The sequence below is a fragment of the Canis lupus genome, chromosome 8 (genome assembly GCF_011100685.1).
Source record: "Canis lupus familiaris isolate Mischka breed German Shepherd chromosome 8, alternate assembly UU_Cfam_GSD_1.0, whole genome shotgun sequence".
Taxonomy (NCBI): domain Eukaryota; kingdom Metazoa; phylum Chordata; class Mammalia; order Carnivora; family Canidae; genus Canis; species Canis lupus.
The window spans coordinates 62,876,896-62,904,895 of NC_049229.1; the positions used below are offsets into that span (position 1 = coordinate 62,876,896).

A 28,000-nucleotide genomic window follows, 5' to 3' on the forward strand; every position below is an offset into this window, starting at 1 on the left:
GGAGAACAGGGGAGAGGGCAGCTTGGGAAGGGTAAGACACTGAGCTCAGGTGCACAGGGATGAGGGCTAACGGGTGTGATCTGCAGGGAGGCGGGTGTCAAACGGCAGCAAACGAGTGTGAGGCTTGGGTTGAGCGGAAGAAGTGGGGACATGGGCGGAGCTTAGCATATTTCTGAGCGGAAGGGGCGGGGCAAGGGGAAAAGATGAACAGGGGGGAGGGGAGGGATGCCCTTTGCATCCAGCGCGCCTGCGCAAACCAGATGTGTGGGAGCTCACGCCGTCCTGCCTTCCCTCGCTTGGCCTGGCGCGTGCGGTGTCGTCGGCCTCGCCTCGCCTCGGCGGCGCCCGCCTGTTGGTTCTTTGTCGGCTTCCCAGCTGCTGCGTGACCCCCCGGGCCTGCAGCCCCGCCGCCGCCTGGTCCACTTGCAGCCCCGCCGCCGCCGCCAGCGCCCCAAATAGTCCTTGGTGAGGGGAAGGCCCACGCTTCAGGGCGGCGCGGAGCGGGGTGCGGGCGGGCGAGGGGCGCCCCAACGGGCGGGGACCTGAGGGCCCGGGGCTCGTGTGGGGCGGGGGTGCCCGGGAGGCCGCCTCCCAGCGGCGCAGACGGTAAGGGCAGAGCCGTGGCCGCCCCGCCCCGCCCCGCCCGCCCGGCGCCTGCCGCCCCCGAATGCCCCTCAGCGGTGCGGACGCCCGTTACCTGCCGTCTCACCGGGGGACTCCTGGGCAGCCTCTGCGCTCCGGGGTTCCGAGGTCGGAGCTGTGGGGGAACCGTTAGAAGAGAGAGGCGCTGCCTTCCAAAGATCGAGGTTGGGTCGTCTGGAAAAGGAGGTCCTGCCCCCGAGGCTCTCCCTGAGGCGGCCTGAGGAGCACGGCGGGCGGCCCCGCTTCCTCAGGTGGACGCGGACGCGGTTGGGCCGCGAGTGGCCGGGCCGGTGAGCCGCACGCACCGACGTGGCTTCCGGTCTTCCCTCCCAGGACGGCACCGGCGGGCGGGCTCGAGGTGCTGTTTGTGACCTCCTCAGCGCCTACCCGCACGGTGGGTGGCAGATGCGAGGCCGTGGGGTGCCGCCCCGCCCATCCGGCGGCTGTCAGTGAGTAACCCTGCTTAGCGGGGGTGACGGCACGACCACTGTGGGGATCCGGCTTCATGACCGTGCGTGTCTGGTCCCTGTTTCGCACTTCTCTGGTACTGTGCCTTGCGTGAAGATGAGTGTGTATACCCACTTAAAAATGTTTAAATCAAGCCGAACCATTCATGCACGGTCTGTGATCACAGATTATTTTCTGAGCGTCCTGAAAGCTGATAAAGAATTTCAGGATGATGACCACGACCGTGGGAACAGCAGCGAGAGGGCAGACTGGGTGACGGAGATCCGGACATCAAGTGTATTTTATAGGAGTGAATGCATGTATCTTAGTGACACCAGCATTAGGAGGGTATGTATATAACGGTAAGGTAAGTTTATTTATTTATTTATTTTTTGGTAAGGTAAGTTTAGTTAAATGATTTTCTTTTTTAAAAAAGTTTATTTAGGGCAGCCCCCGTGGCTCAGGGATTTGACCCCGGCTCCGGCCCAGGGCGTGATCCTGGAGTCCTGGGATGGAGTCCACATCGGGCTCCCTGCATGGAACCTGCTTCTCCCTCTGCCTGTGTCTCTGCCTCTCTCTCTCTCTCTCTCTGTGTGTCTCTCATGAATAAAGAAATAAAATCCTAAATAAGTAAACAAATAAATAAATATTTATTTATTTGAGAGAGAGAGAGAATGAGCAGCGGGGAGGGGTAGAGGGAGAGAGAGAGAAGCAGACTCCCTGCTGACCAGGAAGTACAATTCAGGGCTGCCTCGCAGGAGGAGGAGATTATGACCTGAGCAGAAGGCAGACGCTTAACCAACTGAGCCATAGGGGGGTGGGGGGTGGCGGTGAGAGTTAAAAGAATCTTAACTAGTTTTATGTTCCATTAGTACTACCCCTTATTCTAATGAGATCCAGACTTTACTTTTCACTGTGAAAATACAAGTTTTTATTAATTTGCCTTCAATTTACCTGTACATTCTGGGATTTAGTCTCATTGTACTTTATTTGTACCTCTCATTGTTTATTGATTTTGTTATTCTAAATTGCCTTTCAAGTTTGAAGAATCACATACACCTTTGAATTTTATGTTATTCACTTTTTTTTTTAAAGTAGGCTTCATGCCCAGCATGGAGCCCAGTGCAGGGCTTGAACTCATGACCCTGAGATGAACACCTGAGATGAGATCAAGAGCTAGACGTTTAACCAGCTGAGCCGCCCAGGGGCCCCATACCTTTATTTGAATTTTGGTCACTTTGCCCATTATGGTGACTGTGGGCGACCGACCTAAACTCTGAACCTGTTTCCTTATCTATATAATGGGAACTTAAAATTACTCTCTTGAAGGGATGTTGTGGGGGAATAAAACACTGAACAAAGATAAAACACCCCCCAGCATAGTGCCTGAAACAGAGTAATCAATAGAAGTTATTGTTAAGAAATATGTGTATGTTAATATTCATTCATCAAGTATCATATTTATGTTATGTACCAAGTATTGTCAATGAACTGAAAATAGATCTCTGTCTTTATAGAGTGTAGAGGACTTGGATTCTGTTTACTTCAATATTGTATTTGCATTTTGAAATTTATGTTGGTGTGTTACGTTTCTCTAGAGAAACTGAGCCAATTGTGTATATTTATATATATATATAGAGAGAGAGTGAGAGATTGACTGATTTTAAGGAATTGGCTTACAATTGTGGATGCTGGCAAGTTCAAAATCTAGGTAGAGGTCTCTGGCAGGCTGGAGACAGGAAAGAGTTGTAGTTTGAATCTGAAGTCAGTTAGCTGGTGGAATTAAACTCTCAGAAGAAGTCAGGGTTTTTCTTAAGACCTTCAATTGCTTGGATGTGGCTTACCCGCATCATGAGGGCAATCTGGATTAGTTAGAGTCTACTGATCTAAATGTTATTCCTGTCCAAAAATTACCTTCACAGATCTAGTATGGCATTTGACCAAATATCTGGGTATTGCAGCCTACCTAAGTTGACAGAATTAAACTGTCATGATGGAGTAAAATAAATTTTCAGAGGGAAACCATGAAAAGGATTTGATACCTCTAAAATTTAGAAGTATGAATACAGTGGGAAATTGAAATCTTATCCATTTAAGATTCACCTTCTCAGGACATGTGGGTGGCTTGGTTGGGCCTCCATTCTTTTTTTTTTTAATATTTTATTTATTTATTCATGAGAGACACAGAGAGAGAGAGAGAGGCAGAGACACAGGCAGAGGGAGAAGCAGGCTCCATGCAGGGAGCCGGGACGTGGGACTCGATCCCGGGTCTCCAGGATCACACCCTGGGCTGCAGGTGGCGCTAAACTGCTGCGCCACCAGGGTTGCCCTTGGGCTTCCATTCTTAATTTCAGCTTGGGTCGTGATCTCAGGGTTAGGAGAGTAAGCCCTGCATCAGGCTCTGCGCTCAGTGGGTTGTCTGCTTGGAATTCTCTCACTCCCTCTCTACCTCCTACCCATGCATATGTCCACACACTCTCTTGCTAAATAAATAAAATCTTAAAGAAACAAAAAGATTTACCTTCTTTGTTCACTGGTGGTAAGTCCACTCTTAGACCCTTTAAAGAACTCTGGCCCATCAGGACACAGACTTAATATTTTGGTTTCTTGTTCCACCAAGACCATGTTCTGCTGTCCATTTTGAACCTTTTTCTTCTCTGACTTGGATGACTTTGTGCTTAAGCTTCTGATGCCTGCCTCTATGTGTTCCAGCTAATGACAGGAAAATGGTTTATCTTTGTCTTGGTTAGGGAGGACTATTGAACTATAGGAGTCTTTACCGTAAAAAAGACTTTAGCACCTAATTTTCTGAACCATTTATTTGACATTTATCATTTTCATGGAATAATGCTGTGTTGGGAAGTGGTAGCTCATTTTGATGACTGAACTCTATTGCCCTATCATGTGACTTAAGTTTTAGCACATAAAGTTGTCACATTCAAAGTAAAGTTGATTCTTATTACTTGGGGTAGTTGTGTTTTATAAAGTTACCATGAACACTGAATTAGTGAATACTGAACCATTGCTCCTAGGAGAAATACCAGGTTACATTCCTGTGAGCCTCTGGTCAACATTTTTGTCAATCTATCAATATATAACCTTGTTTTATGTGTGTTTCTGTTAAAAGTTACCTTATTTAATATGTATTAATGGGACGCCTGGGTGATTCAGCGCCTGAGCATCTGCCTTCAGCTCGGGGCGTGGTCCCGGAGTCCTGGGATCGAGTCCCGCATTGGGCTCCCTGCATGGAGCCTGTTTCTCCCTCTGCCTGTGTCTCTGCCTTTTTCTGTCTGTGTCTCTCATGAATAGATAAATAAAATCTTTTTAAAAACCCCCAAAAACCCAAAATGCTATTTGACCTCAACATTGCATGATTCAAAATTTTTTGTCACTCTGCATGTCTGTGAGTGATGTGAAAAGTGTTGCATTGGTTTTGGGTTTGAAAATAGTTTTAGTGAGTTTAGGAGTATTTGTAGACATAGTACCTACAAATAATGACGATTAAGTTTTATTCTTATTTTTAATGATTTTATTTATTTATTCATGAGAGACACACAGAGAGAGAGAGAGAGGCAGAGACACAGGCAGAGGGAGAAGCAGGCTCCATGCAGGAAGCCCAAAGTGGGACTTGATCCCGGGTCCCAAGGATCACACCCTGGGCTGAAGGCGGCACTAAACCACTGAGCCACCTGGGCTGCCCAGGTTTTATTTTTAAATAAAACTTCTTTTGAGAAGAAGTAAGTGGAGAAACCTCATCCCCTGAGGTTGGATTTTTGAGAACTAACTTTAAAAATGTGAGTTTGACTTTGGGGAATAAATGAAATAGTGCAATTTTTGGCTTAAAATGATATTTAAAAGATATTTTATTTATTTATTCATGAGAGACACACAGAGAGAGAGGCAGAGACATAGGCAGAGGAGCAGGCTCCGCTCAGGGAGCCCAATGTGGGACTCCATCTCAGAACTCCAGGATCATGCTGTGAGCCAAAAGCAGAGCTTAACCACTGAGCCATCCAGGTGTCCCAAAATGAAGTTTTTTAAAACAAACTTTTATTTATTTACTTCTTAAAGATTTTATTTATTCATGAGAGACACAGAGAGAGGCAGAGACATAGGCAGAGGGAGAAGCAGGCTCCTTACAGGGAGCTAGTTGTGGGACTTGATCCCCAGACCTAGGATCATTCCCTGAGCTGAAAGCAGACACTCAACCACTCAGCCACCCAGGTGTCCCTAAAATGAGATTTGATAATGACCTGGTGAAACTGACAGAGGGAAACTACAAAACGATTGTAAAATATTTTGATAGTGGTATCATTGGTGGATTAGATAGAACTTTCACTATCCATTTCCCGGAGATGTACTTTATTGGCCTACGTTTGAAAAACAGTTACTCGTTAGTGGTTATATATATTGCCTATCTGTCTCATATTCACAGCCAGATTTAAAATTCCTTGAGGAAGGGTAAGGTATGATAATGTTTTTAATCCTTAGGTGTAGCATTGTGAATAAATAAAAATATTTGCTTTGATCAGAAGACTGAAATGACTCCCTCTTTGCTATAAACAGGTATTTATTGAGCTTCTATTATGTAGTCTATACATAGGAGTATGGATAGTTCCTATTCTGTTGTTTTTATAGCACATAGCTGAAAACTATGTGAGATTTGTTTTGTTTGTTTGTTTTTTAATATACCAATTGAGTGGTTAAGCTGCTGGTAAGACAAATAGGATTCATCTCACTTGCCAAATTCATCTTTTCTAGTAATGGCTCTCTGTAGTGCTGTGTTGAGGAAGATTATAAAAGAAATGGAATAACTTCAATCAGCAGTGTAAATAAAATATATCATCTATACTGATTCAGCATATCAATTTTTCTTTGATAACGTTTGGCAAAGAAATTCATAGAGATTGTAAATTAAGGTCTTTATGTAAGGACTTAGAATTGCATAATTTATTAATTTTTAAGCGTAATGAACACAGTAAGTTTTAAGCATGGTGTATACACAGTATTTGTGGTAGATATTCTTAGATTCTTAAAAGAAAGGTTGATAATTATGAAATATTTCTATTTAGAAGGGTAAAGTGAGTTATTTTTCAATACAGAAAAACCATTTTCTGTAGAAAGTTCTATTTATTTTTAAAGTTCTGTTGCTATGGCAAATTGCTGAATTTGGGTAAATCACTTCTAGAATTCTGTTTCCTTTTCTGTAAAATGAACAGGTTGACCTAGACCAGTGATTTTTAACTTTCTTCTTTATTCGAATTGATATATCATTATTGAAATATTTTGCAATTTTCCATGTGAACAGGGCATTTTGATTTTTTAAAATAGTAACCCGGGATCCCTGGGTGGCGCAGTGGTTTGGCGCCTGCCTTTGGCCTAGGGCACCATCCTGGAGACCCGGGATCGAATCCCACGTCGGGCTCTGGGTGCATGGAGCCTGCTTCTCCCTCTGCCTGTGTCTCTGCCTCTCTCTCTCTCTGTGACTATAATAAATAAAATAAAAAAAAAAAATAAAATAGTAACCCGAGTTAGTAAGAATTAAACTTTGTAAATCAAGTATTAATGTATTTAAAAGTATTTAAGAATTAATAATTATATAAAATTGATCCTATTTACAATTCTTCATGAATAAACATGTATGCATAATATTATAATAGTTGGGTTGGCCCTACAGTGGGTAAAATGACTTCTCTAATGTCATCTATATTATGTTAGCCTTCATTTTCTCATGTTCATCACTACACTGTTGCCATCATACTTTTACTTGGCATCACTTAGACTTCCACTCGATTCTCCTCCATCAAGACCTTGCTTTCTTTTTTTTTTTTTTTAACTTTTTCAGCCTTTCTACCTTATCCACTTTATTTAAATGTTCTATTGCCAATACCTTTAAATTATTTGCCCTTTTATTTTTTTTTGTTTGTGTGCCCTCCAAAATACAAACCATCGGTAAATCGTAGTCCCTCAATTTTGGCTTGGGCAAGTGCTGCACAGGAGATCACAGAATCAGACTATTAGTGCTATTAGAAATCCATTGTCTCTAAACTCATAACCCTGCAGTGCTTCTTAAAACTCTTTTCTGTTTTTCTTTTGGTCAAAGTGGCTAATTTAAATCTCACGTATCTTGACTTTTTATTTTATTAGCTTTCTATTCAATCTTAGCGAACTATTTCATTTTCTTATTTATAGAGAAGTTGTAACTATTCCTTAGTTATTGCCCCCTATTTATAAATATAGTTGAATTCTACCCATCTTTCCTCTAGTGGCAGTAGAAGGAGAATTACCATTATAAGGCTGATCTGTTTGCCTATGCTGGGTCCTACATCTTTATCCTATGGGATACAAAGCTCTAGAAATTGTCTAAATTTGATTCCTCACTACTGATTCTATCTCATATAATTTAAGTATGCTCAGCTTCCAGTCTTTAAAAAAGAAGAAAAAGCCCTAAGATCCCCCTTTAATATAAGGATCCAAGTTTTTTGGTAGCTTTATTGTAATACTTGCTTTATTATGGTGGCCTGGAAGTGAAGCCAAAATATCCAGTTAGCCTGTAATTGAAAATTTATTTCTGCTTCTATCATTCCATTGATGCTGCTATCCAAAGTCATCAGTGGTTCTGTCACTAAATCTAGTAGATAGTTTTTAGTCCTTTTTTGCAGTAGTTGGTATTATTTATTCTGTTTTTGAAATATAGGCATACCTCAGAGATATTAAGGGTTTGATTCTAGACCATCACAATAAAATAAGCCAAATGAATTTTCTGATTTTCCAGCTCATAATGAAATTTATGTTTACACTTCACTGTAGTTTATTAAATGTTCAGTAGTATTACATCTTTAAAAACAATGCACATACCTTAATGTAAAAAATAATATTGCAAAAAAAAATCCTGTAATCTCAGCTTTCAGCAAGTCAAAATCTTTTTGTTGGTGAGGAGGGTCTTACCTCAATGTGAATGGTTGCTGACCAGGGTGCTGGTACTTAAGTATGGAGTGGCTGTGGCAACTTCTAAAATAAGATAACAGTGAAGTTTGTCCCACTGATTGGCTCTTCTGTTCACAATTTCTCTGTAGCATGTGATGTTTTTTGATAGCATTATTCTCAAAATAGAATTTCTTTTGAAACTGGATTCATTCTTCTGTAATGCTGCCACTGCTTTATCAACTAAGTTTATGTAATATTCTAAACTTTTTGTTATCTTTTCAACAATCTTCACTGGGGTAGATTCCATCTTAAGAAGTCACTTTCTTTGCCTATCCATAAGCAGCAACTCTTCATTTTTTTAAAACTTTAATCATAAGATTGCAGGAATTCAGGCACATCTTCAGGCTCCACTTTTAATTCTAATTCTTTTGCTGTTTCCACCATATCTTCAGTTTCTTCCTCCACTGAAGTCTTGAACTCCTCAAAGTCATCAATAAGGGTTGGAATCCACTTCTTTCAAACTCCTGTGAATGTTGATATTTTGACCTTTTCCAATGAATCATGAATGTTCTTAATGGCAAAGAATAATGAATCCTTTCCAGGTTTTCAATTTATTTTTCCCAGATTCATCACAGGAATCATTGTCTGTGGCATCTGCAGCTTGTCATGTTATTAAGTAGTAAGACTTGAAACTCATAATTATTCCTTGACCCATGAACTGCAGAATGGATGTTATGTTAGCAGTTATGAAAACAACATTCATGTCCTTGTACACCTCCATCAGAGCTGTGGCTGACCAGTTGCATTGTCAATGAGCAGTAATATTGTGAAAGAAATTTTTTTTCCCTGAGCAGTAATTCCTAGCAATGTGCCTAAAATACTCAGAAAACCATGTTGTAAACAGATGTGCCTTCATCCACGCTTTGTTTATAAACACTGGCAGAGTTGGCCTGGGACAGAAAGCCAAGATATGGTTAAGTCTCTATTAATTATGCAGTAAGAGGGAATCAGAATAATGTGGTATACTCTGAAGGTAAGCTTAGCTCCAAGGGACTAGGAATTCTCAACTTACTGCTCACTGGTTCCCTTTAATGGTTTTCCAGATCTGCTGTCAAATTTTGATTCATGTACACAATGCGTTTTGATTATAGCTAAGTGTTCAAGCATACCTTGGAGATATTGTCTGTTTGTTTCCAAACCACTGCAATAAAGCAAGTCAAATTTTTTGGTTTCACAGTGCATGAAAAAGTTATGTTTATATTATAGTGTAGTCTCTTAAATGTGCCATTGCATTATGTCTAAAAATACAATGTATATACCTTAATTAAAAGATATGTTATTGCCAAAAATGTTAACAACTGGGGCCTTTGGGTGGTGCAGTTGGTTAAGCCTCCAGCTCTTGGTTTTGGCTCAGGTCATGATCTCAGGATTGTGAGATTGAGCTCTGCATCAGACTTTGCTCTCAGTGCAGAGTCTGGTTAAGACCCTCTTCTTCTGCCCCTACCTCTTGCACACTCACTCTCTCTCAAATAGATAAATAAATCTTTAAGAAAAATGCTTACCATCATTTGAGCTTTCAGTGAGTCAATCTTTTTGCTGATGAAGGGTTTCGCTTCAATGGCTGCTGAAAGTTGGGGTGGCAGTGGCAACAGTGAAGTTTGCCTCATTGATAGGCTCTTTCTTTTACAAATCATTACTCTGTAGCATGCAGTGAGTAATAATATTTTGAAATATTACCAAGCAGTAGATCTCAATAGTGGGCTTAAAACATTCAGTAAACCATCTTGTAAACAAATGGGCTGTTATCCAGGCTTTGTTGATCCATTTATAGAATAGAGCATAGGCATGGTAGATTTAGAATAATTCTTAAATGCCCTGGGATTTTGAGAATGGTAAATGAACATTGGCTTCAACTTAAAGTCATCAGCCCCATTTGCCCCTAACAAGAGAAGAGCCATCCTGTGGTTTGAAGCCTTTTATTTTTTTAAAAATTTTTTATTGGTGTTCAATTTACTAACATACAGAATAACCCCCAGTGCCCGTCACCCATTCACTCCCACCCCCGACCCTCCTCCCCTTCTACCACCCCTAGTTCGTTTCCCAGAGTTAGCAGTCTTTACGTTCTGTCTCCCTTTCTGATATTTCCCACACATTTCTTCTCCCTTCCCTTATATTCCCTTTCACTATTATTTATATTCCCCAAATGAATGAGAACATATAATGTTTGTCCTTCTCCGACTGACTTACTTCACTCAGCATAATACCCTCCAGTTCCATCCACGTTGAAGCAGATGGTGGGTATTTGTCATTTCTAATAGCTGAGTAATATTCCATTGTATACATAAACCACATCTTCTTTATCCATTCATCTTTCGTTGGACACCAAGGCTCCTTCCACAGTTTGGCTGTCGTGGCCATTGCTGCTATAAACATCGGGGTGCAGGTGTCCCGGCGTTTCACTGCATCTGTATCTTTGGGGTAAATCCCCAATAGTGCAATTGCTGGGTTGTAGGGCAAGTCTATTTTTAACTCTTTGAGGAACCTCCACACAGTTTTCCAGAGTGGCTGCACCAGTTCACATTCCCACCAACAGTGTAAGAGGGTTCCCTTTTCTCCGCATCCCCTCCAACATTTGTTGTTTCCTGCCTTATTAATTTGCCCCATTCTCACCAGTGTGAGGTGGTATCTCATTGTGGTTTTGATTTGTATTTCCCTGATGGCAAGTGATGCAGGGCATTTTCTCATATGCATGTTGGCCATGTCTATGTCTTCCTCTGTGAGATTTCTGTTCATGTCTTTTGCCCATTTCATGATTGGATTGTTTGTTTCTTTGGTGTTGAGTTTAATAAGTTCTTTATAGATCTTGGAAACTAGCCCTTTATCTGATATGTCATTTGCAAATATCTTCTCCCATTCTGTAGGTTGTCTTTGAGTTTTGTTGACTGTATCCTTTGCTGTGCAAAAGCTTCTTATCTTGATGAAGTCCCAATAGTTCATTTTTGCTTTTGTTTCTTTTGCCTTCGTGGATGTATCTTGCAAGAAGTTACTGTGGCCGAGTTCAAAAAGGGTGTTGCCTGTGTTCTTCTCTAGGATTTTGATGGAATCTTGTCTCACATTTAGATCTTTCATCCATTTTGAGTTTATCTTTGTGTATGGTGCAAGAGAGTGGTCTAGTTTCATTCTTCTGCATGTGGATGTCCAATTTTCCCAGCACCATTTATTGAAGAGACTGTCTTTCTTCCAATGGATAGTCTTTCCTCCTTTATCGAATATTAGTTGACCATAAAGTTCAGGGTCCACTTCTGGGTTCTCTATTCTGTTCCACTGATCTATGTGTCTGTTTTTGTGCCAGTACCACACTGTCTTGATTACCACAGCTTTGTAGTACAACCTGAAATCTGGCATTGTGATGCCCCCAGATATGGTTTTCTTTTTTAAAATTCCCCTGGCTATTCGGGGTCTTTTCTGATTCCACACGAATCTTAAAATAATTTGTTCTAACTCTCTGGAGAAAGTCCATGGTATTTTGATAGGGATTGCATTAAACGTGTATATTGCCCTGGGTAACATTGACATTTTCACAATATTAATTCTGCCAATCCATGAGCATGGAATATTTTTCCATCTCTTTGTGTCTTCCTCAATTTCTTTCAGAAGTGTTCTATAGTTTTGAGGGTATAGATCCTTTACATCTTTGGTGAGGTTTATTCCTAGGTATCTTATGCTTTTGGGTGCAATTGTAAATGGGATTGACTCCTTAATTTCTCTTTCTTCAGTCTCATTGTTAGTGTATAGAAATGCCACTGATTTCTGGGCATTGATTTTGTATCCTGCCACGCTACCGAATTGCTGTATGAGTTCTAGCAATCTTGGGGTGGAGACTTTTGGGTTTTCTATGTAGAGTATCATGTCATCGGCGAAGAGGGAGAGTTTGACTTCTTCTTTGCCAATTTGAATGCCTTTAATGTCTTTTTGTTGTCTGATTGCTGAGGCTAGGACTTCCAGTACTATGTTGAATAGCAGTGGTGAGAGTGGACATCCCTGTCTTGTTCCTGATTTTAGGGGAAAGGCTCCCAGTGCTTCCCCATTGAGAATGATATTTGCTGTGGGCTTTTCATAGATGGCTTTTAAGATGTCGAGGAATGTTCCCTCTATCCCTACACTCTGAAGAGTTTTGATCAGGAATGGATGCTGTATTTTGTCAAATGCTTTCTCTGCATCTAATGAGAGGATCATATGGTTCTTGGTTTTTCTCTTGCTGATATGATGAATCACATTGATTGTTTTACGGGTGTTGAACCAGCCTTGTGTCCCAGGGATAAATCCTACTTGGTCATGGTGAATAATTTTCTTAATGTACTGTTGGATCCTATTGGCTAGTATCTTGTTGAGAATTTTTGCATCCATGTTCATCAGGGATATTGGTCTGTAATTCTCCTTTTTGGTGGGGTCTTTGTCTGGTTTTGGAATTAAGGTGATGCTGGCCTCATAGAACGAATTTGGAAGTACTCCATCTCTTTCTATCTTTCCAAACAGCTTTAGGAGAATAGGTATGGTTTCTTCTTTAAACGTTTGATAAAATTCCCCTGGGAAGCCATCTGGCCCTGGACTCTTGTGTCTTGGGAGGTTTTTGATGACTGTGAAGCCTTTTAAAACAAATGTTAGGGCAGCCCTGGTGGCGCAGCAGTTTGGCGCCGCCTGCAGCCCGGGGCGTGATCCTGGGGACCCTGGATCGAGTCCCACGTCGGGCTCTCTGCATGGAACCTGCTTTTCCCTCTGCCTGTGTCTCTGCCTCTCTCTCTCTGCATCTCTGTGAATAAATAAATAAATAAAATATTTTTAAAAATGTAAAAAAAACAAAAACAAAAAACAAATTTTAAATTCAAGTTAATGTATAGTTTTGGTTTCAGGAGTAGAGTTTAGTGATTCATCTCTTATATATTACCCAATGGTCATCCCAACAAGTGTCCTCCTTAATGCCCATCACCCATTTAGCCCATCCCCTACCTGCCTCCCATCCTGCAACCCTCAGTTTGCTCTCTAAGGTTAAGAGTCTCTTATGGTTTGCCTCCCTCTCTGTCTTTATTTTTCCTTTCCTTCCCCTATTTCATCTATTTTGTTTCTTTTTTTTTTAAAGATTTATTTATTTATTTATTCAGAGAGAGCGAAGAGAGAGGCAGAGAAGCAGGCTCCATGCAGGAAGCCCGACGTGGGACTCGATCCCGGGTCTCCAGGATCACACCCCGGGCTGCAGGCGGCGCTAAACTGCTGCGCCACTGGGGCTGCCCTCTGTTTTGTTTCTTAAATTCCACATATGAGTGTAATCATGTGATATTTGTCTTCCTCTGACTGACTTATTTCACCTAACATAATAACCTCTAGTTCCATCCACATTCTTGCAAATGGCAAGATTTCATTCTTTTTGAGGACTGAGTAATATTCCATGGTGTGTGTGTATGTGTGTGTGTGTGTATATATATATATATATACACACATCTTCTTTATCCATTTATCTTTTGATGGACATCTGGGCTCTTTTCATAGTTTGGCTATTGGAGACATTGCTGCTATAAACATTGGGGTACATATGCCCCTTCAGATCACTACATTTGTATCTTTGGGGTCAATACCTAGTAATGCAATTGCTGGGTCATAGGGTAGTTCTATTTTTAACTTTTGGAGGAACCTCCATGCTGTTTTCCAGAATGGCTGTACCAGTTTGCATTTCCCACCAACAGTGCAAAAGTTTCCCTTCTCCACGTCTTCACCTACATCTGTTGTTTCCTGAGCTGTTAACTTCAGTCATTCTGCCAGGTGTGACGTGGTATCTCATCATGATTTTGATGTGTATTTCTCTGATTATGTGTGATGTTCATCTTTTCATTTGTCTGTTAGTCATTTGTATGGCTTCTTTGGAGAAATGTTCATGTCTTCTGCCCATTTCTTAACTGGATTATTTATTTTTTCAGGTGTTAATTTTGATGAGTTCTTTATAGATCCTGGATACCTGCCCTTTATCCAATACATCATTTGCAAATATCTTCTCCCATTCAATTGGGTGCCTTTTAGTTTTTTTTATCATATGGGAAAAACAAAACTTTTTTGAATGACATTTAAAAAGAACTAAATGAGGGACGCCTGGGTGGCTCAGCAGTTGGGCATCTGCCTTTGGCTCAGGGCGTGATCCCAGAATCCTGGGATCGAGTCCCACATCAGGCTTCCTGCATGGAGCCTGCTTCTCTCTCCGCCTAGGTCTCTGCCTCTCTCTCTGTCTCAATAAATAAATAAATAAATAAAAATCTTTAAAAAAAAGAACTAAATGAATGAGAAGGAATATCATGCTTGTTGATGGAAAGATGATATTGTAAAGATATGTGTGATATCATAAAGAGATATATATTTAGATACTAAGATATAGACATTTGAATTCCTAATTGATAGTACAATCCCCGTTAAATTCTAAAAGGTGTGTGTGTTGAATTCAAAGATATTCTAAACTTTTCATGTAAGTGAAAAAGGCCAAGCATAGCCAAGAAGAGAATAAAGTAGAGTCACTTGTTTTCCCACATAAAACTTATAATAGACCTGTAGCTGTCAAGATAGTGGTTATTAGTGGAGAGATGAACAACAAAAAAATAAAACATTGGAGCAAATTGCAAAGCCTGGTATCAGACCCACTCATATATGGAAGCTTGATTTTTAACAAGGTTATACCACAGAGCATTGGCCACAAGGGCATTGTTAGATATTGTTGGATAAACCCCTTTATTATGATATACTGTTCTGCATTTCTTATTACGGTCTTTGGTTTAAAATCTAGTTTGTATAAGTATGGCCACTCTAGCTATCTTTTGATGTCCATTAACATAAATGCCTTCCCCCCCCCCTTTCAATCTGGAGGTGTCTTGAGTCTAAAATGAGTCTCTTGTAAGCAGCATATTGATGGGTCCTGTTTTTCACTTATTCTGATACCTCTTTGTCTTTTGACTGGAGCATTTAGTCCATTTCCATTTAGCATAATTATCGATAGACATGAATTTAGTGCCATTGTGTTACTTGTAAAGTCACTGCTTCTGTAGATCATCTCTATTCCATTCTAGGCTTTGCTGCTTTTGGTCTCTCTTTCCCACTCAGAGGGTCCTCTTTAATATTTATTGCAGGGATGGTTTAGTGTTCATGAACTCCTTTAGTTTTTGCTTGTCTTGGAAACTCTTTTTTATATCTCCTATTCTGAATGATAGCTTTGCTTGATATAGTATTCTTGCCTGCATAATTTTCCTATTCATCATGTTGAATATATCATGCCACTTTCTTCTGGCCTGTCAAGTTTCTGTAGACAGGTCTGCTGCTAAACTTATGTGTGTACCCTTGTAGGTTAAGGACCTTTTGTCCTAGGTGCTTTCAGGAGTCTCTCTTTATCTTTGTATTTTGCAGGTTTCACTATAGGTCTTGGTGTTGACCTCTTTTTGTTTATTTTGAGGAATATTCTCTTTGCATCTTGGACTTGAATGCCTGTCCTTTTCCAGATTAGGGAAGTTCTCAGATATAATTTGTTCAAATAAACCTTCTGCCCCTTTTTCCTGCTCTTCTTCTGGGACTCCTATGATATGGATATTAACATGCTTTGTAGAATCAGTGAATTCCTTAAGTCTATATTCGTGATCTAATAGTCTTCTTTCCCTCTTCAGCTTCATTATTTTCTATAATTTTATCTTCTGTATCCCTATTAAATTCTCTGCTTCTTCCATCCTTGTGATTACATCCAGTTGGTTTTGCATCTTGGTTTTTTAAATTTCAGCCTGACTAGTTCTTAGGTCTTTTATCTCTGCAGTCAGAGTTTCTCTGGTGTCTTCTGTGCTTCTTTCAAGCATAGCTAGTATTTTCATGACTGTTGTAAGTACTTGTTCAGATATATTGCTTATATCTATTTTGAGCAAATCCTTGGCTATGATTTCTTCTTGATCTTTCGTTTTGGAGAATTCCTCTGTCTCATCATTATGTCTAGGTTTCTGCCTTTTGTGTGTTTTGAAAGCTTATTAATGTTTCTTGCTCCTGAGAGTATACTGTGTCAGGAAGGGGTCATATACTGTCCATGGCCTGCTGCTTCAGGAAGTGTTTCTGATGTGTGCTGTGTGCACTCTGTTGTTGTGTTTTGGCTACTCTTTCCCACAGGTTAGTCCTCTGCAGAGTTCCTCCTTGCTTGCAGTAGGGAGTGTTTGGACCTTTCCCTAGGTGCACTTCGATTTGTTAAGGTAAGTCTGATTAAAACAAAACAAAACACCTGATCCAAGGAAAACGAAAAGGCAAGCAAAGAAAACTATAAGCCTGATATCAAAGAAAAAGGAAAAAGGAAAAAAGAAAAAAGAAAAAGAAGCCTGATTCAAAAAATGAGAAAAGGAAACCAATCAACAAACAAAACCAATAAGCCTGATTCCAGAGAAAAATAATACAACAAAATTAAACTTAATAAAATTTAAAAAAGAAAAAAGCCTGGTCATATTTCCACCAGAACTGAAGCTGAAATTTTGGAGCATTCTGTGATCAGTTGACTTAGTACATGCTGGGGGGCCTAGGTCATCTTGAGGGAGAGAGGCCTGCTGTGTTGGTTCAGCCTTTGTAAAGCCTTTGCCTTTGTAAAGATGCCCTGTGGGGTGCAGGGGGATGGGGTTTGTTGTAAGCAACTCCAGCCTCTCCTGGAGGCACTGTTTCTCTTTGAAGTCCAACTGTGCTTGTGGGCAGAGGGGTGGAAGATGGTATTACCTTGCCCTTTTGTTCCCAGGGAGGGGAACTCACCTCAGCCACTGTTCAGGAGGCCCTCACAGTAAAGTGAACAATCACCTCTACTGTGTTCCAGGCTTTCATCAGATCCCTACTCTAAACCTGTCTGTGTCTGTTAAGTTTCTTTCCTTAAATTAAATGAACTAATGTCTGCTAGTTTCAGACTTTTCTTCTACAGCTTCCTCACCTCTCTCAGCCTATTTATAGGATTGAACAGGGTTAGGGCCTTGGTTTGGATTAGGTTTTGGCTTAAAGGAATGTTGTGGCTGGTTTTGATTTTTTAAAGATTTTATTTATTTGAGAGGAGAGAGCAGGAGTATGGAGGAGGGACAGTGGGAGAGGGAGAAGCAGACTCTCTACTGAGCAGGGAGCCCGATGTTGGGCTCTATCCCAGGACCCTGAGTTCATGACTTGAGTTGAAGGCAGCCACTTAACCAACTGAGCCACATAGGCACCCCTGGTTTGATGTTGTATCCAGACCACTAAAACTTTATCCATATCAGCAATAAGGCTGTTTTGTTTTCTCATTATTCATGTATTTATTGAAGTAGTGCTTTTAATTTCTTTAAAAACTTTTCCTTTTAATGCATAACTTTGCTAACTAGCACAAGAGGCCTAGCTTTGGTCTGTCTCAGCTTTTAACATACCTTCCACACTAAGCTTAATACTTTCTATCTTTTGGTATGAAGTAAGAGATGTGTGACTCTTCCTTTCTCTTAAACACTTAGAGCCTATTGTAGGGTTATCAAAATGGCCAAATTTAAGTATTGTTGTGTGTCAGAAAATAGGGAGGTACAAGGGGAGGAAGAAAATGAGGGGGGAACAGCCCATCAGTGGAACAGTCTATACACACACATTTATTGATTAAGTTTGGCATCTTATATGGGTATGGTTCATGGTATCCCCAAACAATTACAATAGAAACGTCAAAGATCACTGATCACAGACAATGACCATAACAAATGGCAATAACGTGGTACGCCTGGGTGGCTCAGTGGTTGAGTGTCTGCCTTTGGCTCAGGGCGTGATCCTGGAGTCCCAGGATCAAGTCCCACATCAGGCTTCCGGCATGGAGCCTGCTTCTCCCTCTGCCTATATCTCTGCCTCTTTCTCTCTGTGTCTCTCATGAATAAATAAATAAATAAATAAATAAATAAATAAATTAAATAAATAAATAAAGTCTTTTTAAAAAACTGCATTAACAATGAAAAAGTGAAATAGGGATGCCTGGGTGCCTCAGTGGTTTGGCACCTGCCTTTGGCCCAGGGCATGATCCTGGAGTCCAGAGATCAAGTCCTGCATCGGGCTCCCTGCATGGAGCCTGCTTCTACCTCTGCCTGTGTCTCTGCTTCTCTCTCTCTCTCTGTGTCTCATGAATAAATAAAATCTTAAAAAAAGAAAAAGAAAAAGTGAAATATTGTGAGAATTACCAAAATGTGACAGAGATATGAAGTGAGCAAATCTATTGGAAAAACGATACTGATAGACTTGCTTGATGCAGGGTTGCTGCAAACTTCCCAATTTGTAAAAAAAACACGGTATCTGTGAAAGCATAATCTGAAGCACAGTAAAATGAGGTATGCCTGTAATATCTTCAGTGGTATCATATATATCACACTTTTTATTTACCTCCCATTATTTTGATTATTCTTTCTTTTTTTAAATTGAAATATAATTGACATATAACATTATATTAGTTTCAGGTGTACAACATAATGATTTGATACTTGGAAACACTGAAATCATCACCACAGTAAGTCTTGTTATCATCCATCACCATACAGAATCATAACATTTTTTTTTTCCTTATGACGGGAACTTTGAAGATCTGTTTTCTTAGCAACTTTCAGATATGCAGTACAATGTCATGGACTTTGGTCACCATGCTATATATTATATTTCCATGGCTATTTATAACTGGAATTTTGTACCTTTTTTTAAGATTTTATTTATTTATTTGAGACAGAGCATGCGTGAGTAATCACAAGAGAGCACAAGTGGTGGTGGGGAGGAACAGAGGGAAAGGGAGAAGCAGACTTTCTGCTGAGCAGGGAGCCTGATGCTGGGCTCAATCCCAGGACCCCATGATCATGACCTGAGCAGAAAGCATACACTTAACCAACTGAGTCACCTAGGCGCCCCTGGAATTTTGTATTTCTTGATCCTCTTCAGACATCCCTACAACCACAAATCTGTTTCCTGTATCTATGAATTTTGGTTTGTTTTGTTTCATTTGTTTTTGTAATCCACATATAAGTGAAATCAAACAGTATTTGGTTTTGTCTAACTTATTTCACTTAATAGCTTAAACCCTTAAAGTCCATCCATGTTGCACACAAATGGCAATATTTTATTGATTTTTAATGGCTGAATAGTATTTCATTGTATGTATTTATGTATATATACCATATCTCATATGCATATATACTTTATTTATTCATCTATCAATAGACACTTGGGATGTTTTCCTATCTTGGCTATTGTAAATAATGCTGCGTAGGGGTGCAAATTTATGATTGCATGTCTTGAAGTATTTACCTTTCCCTCAGATAAGTGCCCAAAAGTGGAATTCCTGGATTATATTGTAGTTCTATTTTTTTAAATTTATTTATAAATATTTTATTTATTTATTAGAGTATGAGTGCATGAGCACTCAGGTGGGGCAGAGGGAAAGGGAGGGAGAATCCCAAGCAGAATACCTACTGAACACAGAGCCCGATGTCAGCTCAGTCTCACAACCCTAAGATCATGACCTGAGCCAAAATCGAGTCAGGTGCTTACCTGATTGAGCCACCTAGGCACCCTGATAGTTCTATTTTTAACTTTTTAAGGAACCTCCGTGCTGTTTTCTGTAGTGGCTGTACCAATTTACACCCCGCCAATAGTGTGTGAGGGTTTCCTTTTCTCTACATCCTTGCCAACGCTTGTTATTTCTTATGTTTTTGATAATAGCCATTCCAACAGGTATGAGGTGATAGCTCATTGTGGCTGTAATTTGCTTCTCCCTGATGATTGGTGATGTTGAGAATCCTTTCATGTGCCTGTTGGCAATCTGTATGTCTTTTTTGGAAAAATTTTCATTCAGGTTCCCTACCCATTTTTAAATTGGATTGTTGTTGTATTGAGTTGTATGAGTTCTTTATATGCTTTTAATATTAACTTCTTATTGGATGTATTGTTTGCAGTTATCTTCTCCCATTCAGCAGGTAGGCTTTTCATTTTCTAGATGATTTGCTTTGTGCAGAGCTTTTTTAGTTTGATGTAGTCCCACTTGTTTGTGTTTGCTTTTGCTGACCTTGCCTTTGGAGCCATGTCCAAAAAGTCATCACCAAGACCAATGTTAAGGAGTTTTACTGCCTATGTTTACTTTACATAGGAGTTTTCTTTGTTTAGGAGTTTTATGATTTTAGGTCTTACATTAAAGTCCTTAATCCATTTTGAGTTAATTTTTGTGTATACTATAAGGTAGTGGTCTAGTTTCATTCTTTTGTGTGTGTGTGACAGTCCAGTTTTCCCAATACCATTTGTTGAAAAATCTCCTTTCTCCATTGTATATTCTTGCTTCCTTTGTCTTTAATTAATTGAGCACATATGCATGGATTTATTTCTGGGTTCTCTATTCTATTCCATTGATCTATGTGTTTATTCTTATGCTTATTACATAGTGTTTTGATTACCATAGCTTTGTAATAAAGTTTGAAATCAGGGAGCATGATGCCTCTAACTTTGTTATCCTTTCTCAGGATTGCTTTGGCTATTAGAGATCTCTTGTGTTTCCATCCAAATTTTGGGATTGTTCTATTTATGAAAGTGCCATTGGAATTGAGACAGCTTTGAAACTAGGTTGCTTTGGGTAATATGGACATTTGTATAATATAAGTTCTTCCCATTTATAGAAAAGGAATATCTTTCCATTTATTTGTGTCTTCATTTTTTTTCATCAATGTGTTACAGTTTTCAGTGTAAAGATCTTTTGCCTCCTTTGTTAAATTTATTCCTAGGTACTTATTTTTTTTTGCGGTTATAAATGGGATTGTTCTTAATTTCTCTTCTGATAGTTCATTGTTAGTATATAAAAATGCAACAGATTTTGTATGTTGATTTTGTACCTTGTAACTTCACTGAATTTGTCTATTCTAACCATTTCTTGTGTGTGTATCTTCAGGGTTTTCTATACATAAAATCATTTGTCTGCAATTAGGAAGACTTTTACTTTTTCTTTTCAATTTTGAATGCCTCATTTTTTTTCCTTGCCTAATTGGTCTGGTTAGGACTTCCAATACTAAGTCAAATAAAAGTTTGATTATTCTGTTAGTCTTAGCCTCTCTTTCCTTCTGTTTAAAATTTATTCTATCTATATATTCTCATCCCTTTGGTGACTTAGTTACTATCTGTTAATTACTCCCAAATCAATTTTTCTTTTTTTTAAAGACTTATTTATTCATGAGAGACAGAGAGAGAGAGAGAGAGAGAGAGAGAGAGAGAGGCAGAGACACAGGCAGAGGGAGAAGCAGGCTCCATGCAGGGAGCCCGATGCGGGACTTGATTCTGGGACTCCAGGATCATGCCCTGGGCCAAAGGCAGGCGCTAAACCGCTGAGCCACCCAGGGATCCCCCCAAATCAATTTCTCTATCCTAGAACTTTCTTCTGAAATCCAGATAGTTATGTCTTTTGACCTAGCATTTTTCTTTTGGTTATTGCATAGATATTTCACATTAAAAATATCCAACCTGAAATCTTTCTCTCCTCTTCTTCCTGTATTCATTCATTCATTCATTCAGTATTTGAACACCTCATGTATACCACTGTTAGGTATTGGATATATAATAGGAATTAAATAAATAACATCATTGCCCTAACTCAGTTTAGAGGGGGAGACAGACAAACATGTAAACTTAAATATATAATCACAAATGAGATATGAAGAATAGCCAGGGGACCTAACAGAAGTTAGGGCAGGGGGAGTCATTGAAGATATGTTTGATGGAATGATAAATAATTTGAGACCTAAAAGATAAAGAGGTGGAGAGTGGAGGAGGAAGTTAAATTTTATACAGAAGGAACATCATGCAGGAAACACTGTGTAGCAAGATCTTGACATTTTATAGAACTTAAGAAAGCTATATAACCTAAAGTGTTTTGGTAAGAGGCAAAGTGTTGTGAGAAGGTGATATGGGGTAGGGGGGAGCCAAATCATAGATGGCCTTATAGATCATATTACAGATTTTAACATTTTTATTAAATGTACAAGAGAGCTATTTAAAGGGTTTTGAACACAAAAATGATAGGATCTGGTTTTAAGAATATAACACAAGTAATTTAAGCTTATTAAATATAATTAGAAGTTAATCATGTTTGCCTTGAAGCTCAAAAGCAAGATACCACGATTTCTCTTTTAGCTGCCTATACCAGAAATGAACATAAGAACTGTCCTTGAGGATCCCTGGGTGGCTCAGGGGTTTAGCGCCTGCTTTTGGCCCAGGGCACAATCCTGGAGTCCCAGGATCGAGTCCCATGTCGGGCTTCCTGCATGGAGCCTGCTTCTCCCTCCTCCTGTGTCTCTGCCTCTCTCTCTATGTCTATCATGAATAAATAAAAAAAAAAATATATATATATATATAACTGTCCTTGATGGTCTTTTTCTTTTTCTTTCTTTTTTTTTTTTAAGATTTTATTTATTTATTCATGAGAGACACAAAGAGGGACAGAGACACAGGCAGAGGGAGAAGCAGGCTCTATGCAGGGAGCCCAATGTGGGACTCCATCCGGGACTCTAGGATCATCCCCTGAGCCAAAGGAGATGCCCAACGGCTGAGCCATCAAGACGTCCTGATGGTCTTTTTCTTTACTATAGCCCTAATCTCATCATGTCTTATTGGATTTACATTTTTAACTTACCTTACATTGGCCACTTTCACCCAGTTCCACCTTCACCTCATAACATCTCTTAACTGTCCTCCTAACTGTGCTCTAGTTATATTCAAATACTATCCTACTAGTATGTGAGTTTTTAGATTGTCTCCAGCCTTGACACAGATAACTACCGTCCCTAGAATGCTTTCTCCCTCCTTCTACTCTTTACCTCTCCAATTTCCAATTTGGTTTGGAAAATTACTCACTTCTGTTCCTCTCTCAAGTCTCAGATTTAACATGTCCTTTGGGAAACTTGTCCAGCTTCTGTTCCTATGATATCCTCAGCTTACTCTTAATATAGATGTACTCTGTTCAAGAACTTGTCTAATTCTGGTTTACTCTTTCTTATAGGTTGCAGTTCTTTGAAGTCTCATCCCAAATAAAGGGAGCTTCACCCATTTGCTTGATTCCCTTGTTTCCTCTGTGTTTCTCCTGTACCGCATTTCCTTTTTTGCTCTACCTTGGTTGATTCTGGGTTCTAGTTCCTATCTCCCTACTCCTGAGAGGGTGTCAAAAGCACCTCTTCCAGAATTGGCAAATGCAGGGGTTACCTCTCTTAATCTCCATATTTTGCAGTTTTTAATCTGGTAAGTCTTCAGAGTCTTCTACTTTCCTCAGTATCTTCAAACATGTTTAAAATATTTTGTTCCATTTGTCTACTTGCTCAGCAGAAATGTTGGTCTGACTTCACTATGTTGCCATTTCTAGAAGTAGAGGCTCTGGCATATGTTTTGCAGTATATAACCTTGTGATCTAATTTTCCAGATTTTGACATATTTATTAATCTGTTTTTTTCTTTTTCTCTTTTTTATTAATCTGTTTTTAAAACTATGGGTAAAGTAAGTGAAAAGTGCTCTCTAGGGACACCTGGGTAGCTCAGTGGTTGAGTGTCTGCCTTTGGCTCAGGGCATGATCCTGGGTTTGGGGATCGAGTCCCGAATCAGGGTCCCTGCAAGGAGCCTGCTTCTCCACCTGCCTGTGTCTCTGCCTCTTTCTGTGTGTCTCTCGTGAATAAATAAGTAAATCTTTTTTTTTTTTAATGTGGAGATTTTTTTTTATTGGAGTTCAATTTGCCGACATTAAATAAGTAAATCTTAAAAAAAAAGTGCTCTCTCTATAAAAAATGGAGAATTCAAAATTCTCTAAATTTGTTTTTTTTTTAAGTTTTAATTGAAGTATAACATAAAAATGTACAAGTCATTAGTATATGTCTCATGTATTTTACAAAGTTAATATAGCTGTGTAACCAGCACTCAGAGAAACAGATTACCAAGTTCCAAGAAGCCCTTTTTGTTCTCCCTTCCAATCATTAGGCTCCTAAAGATAACTCCTATCCTAACATCTAACAGCATAGATTAGTTTTTTTTGTTTGAACTTTTTTTTTAAATTTTTATTTATTTATGATAGTCACAGAGAGAGAGAGAGAGAGAGAGAGAGAGGCAGAGACACAGGCAGAGGGAGAAGCAGGCTCCATGCACCGGGAGCCCGACGTGGGATTCGATCCTGGGTCTCAGGCAGGCGCTAAACTGCTGCGCCACCCAGGGATCCCTGTTTGTTTGAACTTTATGTGAATGAATAGTACAGAACATAATATATTACTCTGTCTTCATTAACTCAGTGTTATGTATGTGAAATTTATCCCATGTTGTCATTTAGGCCTTATCTAAATAGATTTACTGTAGGTGTAAGAAAATTAGATAAAGGTGGACTGCATACATATGTTCCAATTGCAAATAAATCTGCAGAAAAATTCACCTCAGTAGTCACAATAGATGGATGTTTTGGTAGTAGGGAATTCCAGGCTCAGTTTCAACATATACAAGGTGTGGGAAAAGGGTCTGGGATAATCTTCAGGGCGCTTTGGAGAGGAATTCCACTTAGCTGCTTAGCATGTCAGTCCCCTCCCCTCCCAATAGACTTTAAAGAAGCAGCTTTGTTGATACATAATTCACATACCATACAGTTGACTGGCATTGGCTTTTTGCTATAGCTGTAAACATGGTCACTGGGCCTAAAGAGACTGGGATTTTCTCCAGGTAGCTACTGACTTTTAGAGAGGATAGAGAGCTTCTACAATCACTGTTTGGCCCTAAATGTGACATACTCTGTCTCCCCCCCCCCCCCTTTTTAAGATTTTATTTATTTATTCATGAGAGACAGAGGGAGAGAGAGAGGCAGAGACATAGGCAGAGGAAGAAGCAGGCTCCATGCAGGAAGCCTGATGTGAGACTTGATCCTGGGACTCTAGGATCACGCCCTGAGTCTAAGGCAGATGCTCATCCACTGAGCCACCCAGGCGTCCCTCCCCTTTCTTTATCAGAGTCAGGTCACAGTAAAAATAAAAGCATAGAAATCTTCAAGTATAGAAATGATCAGGCTACCAAGTTTCACCAAATACTTGAGAAAAATCAATACCATGAAAAAGAATTACCAACTTTAAGAAGTCAAAAAACTAATACAGAAAAACTCAGTTAATATAGCAAGCAGAGAAAGATTTTAGAACAACTGTATTCTTACAGATTTGAGAATGTTGCTTTCTTACAGATTTGAGAATATTGCATCTTTGACTATGAAACAGATCTTGGATATTGTGATTGTTAAGATGAACAATACCTGGGCTAAATAGCAGAGTGACACAAAGTATAAAATAGTTGTAAGAGCAAGCTGTGAAATTCTTTGAGAACATAGAGGAAAGGTCAAGGGATTAGAAATGGTGAAAAAAAAAAAAAAAGCACATGGAATATAGATTCAGGAATTCAGTATCTGTCTGATAGGAATTCCAGATAGAATAGAGAAAATGGAAGGGAGGAAAGAAAGGAATCAAAGAAGAAAATTTTCCCAGAGCTTGAAAGGACAAAATCTTCACACTACAACAATGCAACGAGTGCAAATAAGAATAAGTCATGAAAGGCCTACACCTAAATACATTATGGTGAAATCTGAGAAGACAAGGGATAAAGAGAAGTTTCTAAAAAGCTTTCAAACAGAAAAAAAAGGCATCTACAGAGAAATAATCAGTTGTCTTATTGTAACAGTCTTTGAAAGCAATGAAACAACATTTTTAAAGATAGGGAAAATTAGTTTTGAACTGATCAGAATATTGTACCTAGCTCCCAAATCACTTAAGTGGGAGGGAAAAATAAAGATTTTTAAAAAACGTACAAGGCCTCAAAGTTTACCACTCGGGGTATTTCAGTTGGGTTGTGGATTGTAGAAAATGATCCTTTCCTTTCTTGCTCATGCAAAGATCTTTTTTTAAGTTTCTAAATTAATTAAGGATACAGGTGATGTTATGAATGAGGTGATTGCACGGAGCAGAGCTGATGGAATATATCTTAGTGCATCATTTCATGGCCCTCAGATTCTTAATGGGATGTGCAGCTGTTGGAGATGATATTCAGGTAGAAAAAGGTTCTGTTGGATCTGGGAAAACTCAAGCCTTCCTGTGCATTTGCCCATTTATTCTTGAGGTTGAGGTTACCGTCAGAAATAATATATGTGCTTCCATCAGTGGGAACAAATACTTGGCTCTCTTGATTCTTAACCAAAAGATAGTATTACCAACATAAAATCTCCTCTGGGAAGAGGAAGCAGTGGTGTTCAATGTTCCTGAGCCTCTTATTTCATAGAAATTTTCTTTTTTCACAGCCCATCTAAATGTCCAGTAGACAAATGAAGAAATGTTCAGTGTTCAACTCATTAGTGACTAGAGAATTGCAAATTAAAAGAGAAACGTGCTACACAATTACTTGAATGACTTAAATTTTTAAAAACGTCTATATCCAGTAAGAAGCAAGGACATGGAGCAACAAGAGCAGATGGAAATATAATTGGTACAAACAGTTTAGTGTGTAGTAAAGATGAAAATGAGGCAGTCCTGTGACCAGAAATTTCACATTTAGGTATGTACCCAACTGAAATGTATCTACATTTGTCTAGGGAGACCTGAGTCATAATGTATATAGTGTTATTTATAATAGTTTCAAATTAAAATGACTCAAACACTTATCACCAAAAATTGAGAAGTAAGATTTTGGTATATTTGCACAATGAAACACAATATAGTAATGAAAATTAACAAAAGATAGTTGCATTCAACAACATGGAAGCATTTCAGAAACAGTGTTGAGGTATAAAGGCAAGACTGAAAAAAATATATACTTATATGCATTTATTTATGTGCATTTATTTAGGTAAGGTTAAAAATTAAGCAAAATGAAAATATCATGTTTAGAGATATATACTTAATGGGAGGGGTACAGGGTGATTAAAAAAATTGAACCTTTTAAAAAGTTATTACACAGTAACTGTATTATGTATTAGGATACACAGTACTCACCAAACTAGATTTTTTTCCTCTCATGTCTAAATATACACATAATGAGTCTTGAATACATTCTTTTTTTATAGAGAACATAGTGACAGGGATTCCATATTTAAACAAGGTAAAGAAGTATTTTCCTCCCATAGGCACAGGAAATCTCTAACAACTTGATTTTTCACCTCATTTCTATCACATCTTCTATTGGCTCCTTAATATCTTCTCTGAGAAAATGAATAAATACAAAAATAATATTTCACGGATTAGTATTGTATGTTCTATTTGAAACAGTGAGTGTGGATGAGTGGCAACCCAAATTTCTTGGGATACACTGAGAACTTTGTGTTGTATCACCCAATACTTACATCCTTGAAGATTGGAAGCACTGCATTATGGCCACCATTTCATCATTGGTGATAGGCTACAAAGAGTTTGGGCTAAATTAGCCCTCAGGATTGATATATATTATGGGAATAATTTTGAAGATTAGTAAAAGTATAAATGATATTGTGATAATTCCTTTATAATTTAGTTTTGACTTTATGTTCAAATATTTTTATTTAGTGACTAAATTTTCAATAAAATTCTGTTATTTAAAAATCACCCTTATGTCTCCTTACAAGGAGAAGCATGAAGGTAATTACTAAAAAAGTTAGGAAATTGTTACTTTTAGAGGGTGAGAAAGAGTTCTGATTCAAAAGGGCATTTTGCAGGCTTTTGTAGTGTTGGCAATATCCTATTTATGACCTGGATCATGATTACATGGGTGTTTGCTTGTGTAACAGTTCATTAAGCTGCACATTTATGTTTTACATACTTTCCTATATGTGTATTTTTAAAAAATATTTATTTATTTATTTATTTATTTATTTATTTATTTATTTATTTATTTATTTATTTATTTGACAGGGTGTGCACAAGCAGGGGCAATGCCGGAAGGAGAAGGAGAAGCAGACTTCCCGCTGAGCAGG

The 28,000-nt window shown here is 39.0% G+C and overlaps 1 protein-coding gene and 1 long non-coding RNA gene across 11 annotated transcripts in view; one reads left to right on the forward strand and one right to left on the reverse strand.

Moving 5' to 3' along the window:
* The window catches only part of BTBD7 (BTB domain containing 7), a 109,468-nt gene extending 108,533 nt beyond the window's left edge, over positions 1–935 (reverse strand). For all 3 annotated transcript variants that reach the window (XM_038545584.1, XM_038545583.1, XM_038545588.1), the window contains exon 1: positions 698–935. The gene's annotated coding sequence lies outside the window, so the exon portion shown is untranslated. The remainder of the gene's footprint in view (positions 1–697) is intronic.
* Positions 663–27,999, forward strand: LOC102152027. Of its 8 annotated transcripts, XR_005363707.1 has the most exons (6): positions 663–1,437; positions 5,581–5,655; positions 18,492–18,547; positions 23,060–23,295; positions 26,357–26,610; positions 27,939–27,999. It is a non-coding gene; the product is annotated as an uncharacterized LOC102152027 (long non-coding RNA). The 8 variants fall into 8 exon arrangements; XR_005363709.1 differs by lacking the exon at positions 18,492–18,547 and having other exon boundaries at positions 664–1,437; XR_005363705.1 differs by lacking the exon at positions 5,581–5,655 and having other exon boundaries at positions 665–1,456.
* The last annotated feature ends 1 nt before the right edge of the window (position 28,000 follows it).